Here is a 2,686-nt window from a genome sequence, read left to right on the forward strand (position 1 = left end):
TGTGTATGGAGTGAGGTGTGGGTCTTGCTTGAGTCTTTTGCAGATATTTTTCCAATTTTGCCAACACCATTTGTTAAAAAGGCTGTCATTTCCCCACTTCACTGATTTCATTTCCTTGTCAAAAATCAGTTGACCATAGATAGATGGGTTGGAGAAATATAGATTACATTTCAATACTAGACCACCACTCCTCTGTCAGTTTTCTGTACTATAATGGCATGTGTGTTACTGTGATGATGTTAGCTATACTAGTTGGGTCACCCATAGTGGACAGATTTCAGTGGAGGTTCCAGACTAGGACAGGCTAAGAAGCAGGAATGACCATCCACTTCTAAAATAACAGGCCTTAGAAAACTCCATAGACAAGGAAAGAATAGTGTTTGATATGGTGTCAGAAGATCAGCCCCTCAGGTTGGAAGGCACTAAAAATGTGACTGGGGAAGAGTTGCCTCCTCAAAGTAGAATATGCTATAATGAAGTGGATGAAGTATAGCTTTCATCCAATGAAGAATTTTCATTTGCTGATATGTGTGCCTTGGAGCGGTGAAACCAAATTTCTTGTTGGAGGCTGGGATTCTTATACTCCATCTCACATACTTCAGGCATGTGGTCAAGAGGGACCAGTTCTTGGAGATGGATATAATGCTCAAGAGGGTGGAGGACAGCACAAGAGAGGAAGACCCCGGATAAGGCAGATTGACATGGTAACTGGGGCAGTGGGGGTAGATGTCTCGGAATCAGTGAGACTGGCTCAGGACAGGGTAGGTTTCAGAACTGTTGTACATAGTGTTGTTATAAGTCACAGGTGACTCAATGGCACACAACAATAACAACAACAAACTTGAAGAGGAACAGCTATAAATATCCAATAACAATTGGAACATGGAATGTGTGAAGTATTAATCAGAGAAAAGCTGATTATGTAAACAAAAAAACGAAAGGAATTCATAAAGTTTGACATCCTAGGTTTTCATAAACTGGATTGGCATTTGAGAGATGGATCAGTACTGGGATTTTTAATTGAACAATGAAATCATCAATTATTCCAGAAATAATAAATTGAAAAGGAATGGTGTGGTATTAATTTCAAAAAGAGCATTTCAAATCCATCCTGATGTAGAATGCTTTTAGTGATAGGATACTATCCATTCACAAATATGGAAATCCTATTAATACAACCATTATTCAAACATATACACTGGCCACAAAATCCAAAGATGAAGAAATCGAGAATTTCTACCAATTTTTGCAGTCTAAAGTTGATCAAATATACAGTCAAGATACATTAATAAAAATGGATGACTTAAATGCAAAAGACAGAAATGAAGAAGGAAGTGTAATTGAAAATATGGCCTTGGTGGTAGAAATTACACTGGAGATTGAACTATAGAATTTAGTACAATGAATGATTTATTCATTGCAAATGTTGTTGTTACGTGCCATCGAGTGACTTGAGACTCATAGCGACCCTATGTACACCAGCCCTAAACCCTGCTCTATCCTGTGCCAATCGCACTGCCTCTGATACACCCATCCTGATTACCCCAATCATTGAATCAATCCACCTCATAGAGGGTCATCCCCTCTTGCACCGTCCCTCCACCCTCCCAAACATGATGTCCCGCTCCAAGGACCTGTCACTCCTTACAACATGTCCAAAGTATGTTAGACAAAGCCCCAGAATCCTTGCCTCAAAGGAGCAACCTGGTTTAACACTCTCCAGGATGATTCTGTTTGTTTTCTTGGCAGTCCATGGTACAATGCTAATGTGGTCACAAAGTGTGCCCCCAGGAGCCCTGTTTCCGCATAGCAGATGTTGAAGGCCTGGAAACTCTGGCACAGCTTTTTGGCCACAGCAACAGCAGCCAGAGGGCTGGACAGGTTCTTGCCACCACAGTAGGTGCAGTCAGAGTGGCCAATAATGGCATTGGCCACTTGGAGGGCAACGTAATCCGGGTTTGCCCAGCCAGGTCCCTCCACTGCAATGGCCACATGGGCCAGGGGAAGGGCATCATCGTGATGGAGGATCTCGCTGCCGGTGAAGCGGCACGGCTGGATGGTGGGAACAGCGTCCTCTGGGTACGTCTGAGAGATGCTACCGAAGTGCTTCTGGGCGAGGTCGAGGAGCTGACGGTGTTCCACTTCTCCAGCTGCTGCAAGCACCATTCGTGGGGCCTTGTGATGTCTCCTGAGGTAGTCGGTCAAGTCTGCACGTGACAGCTTCCTGACGTTCTCACTGGGCCCCTCCACAGGATGAGCCAGGGGGTTGCCCTGGGATGCTGTGGCATGCAGATAGTCAAAGACCACATCCCGCAGGGAAGCATCATTCTCCTGCAGCTCACGTAGGATCACATCACACTCCTTCTCAATCTGTGAGTCTTCCAGGCTAACAGTTTTGCACAATGTCTGCCAGAATTTCCACAGCTTTTGGCAAGTCCATGGACAGTGCCTTGATATAGTAATCTGTGTGTTCCCTAGTGCTGTAGGCATTAAGATGGGCTCCCATGCTCTCCACCTCTTTCTCCAGATCACCCCCAGGTCGATTCTTTGTTCCCTTGAAAGCCAGGTGCTCCAAAAAGTAGCCTGCACCATTGTTTTTTTCAGTCTTGCACGGGCTTCCAGCATCAATCCACACTCCCACCGTGCAGGTAGGCTGGGTGGACTGCTCCAAGGCCACCCGCAGTCC

The 2,686-nt window shown here is 45.2% G+C and overlaps 1 protein-coding gene and 1 pseudogene across 2 annotated transcripts in view; one reads left to right on the top strand and one right to left on the bottom strand.

The window, feature by feature from the left end:
- Nucleotides 1-2,680, bottom strand: part of LOC102845658 — a 5,621-nt pseudogene extending 2,941 nt beyond the window's left edge. Inside the window, exon 1 of the transcript XR_438991.1 lies at nucleotides 1,760-2,680. The product of XR_438991.1 is annotated as a cytochrome b-c1 complex subunit 1, mitochondrial-like (transcript). The remainder of the gene's footprint in view (nucleotides 1-1,759) is intronic.
- Nucleotides 1-2,686, top strand: part of LOC102876018 (fructose-1,6-bisphosphatase isozyme 2-like) — a 177,069-nt gene that overhangs the window by 162,012 nt on the left and 12,371 nt on the right. The window lies entirely within an intron of this gene.

The sequence above is a fragment of the Elephantulus edwardii genome, unplaced genomic scaffold (assembly GCF_000299155.1).
Source record: "Elephantulus edwardii isolate Elephantulus edwardi_28Jun2011 unplaced genomic scaffold, EleEdw1.0 scaffold00238, whole genome shotgun sequence".
Classification (NCBI taxonomy): domain Eukaryota; kingdom Metazoa; phylum Chordata; class Mammalia; order Macroscelidea; family Macroscelididae; genus Elephantulus; species Elephantulus edwardii.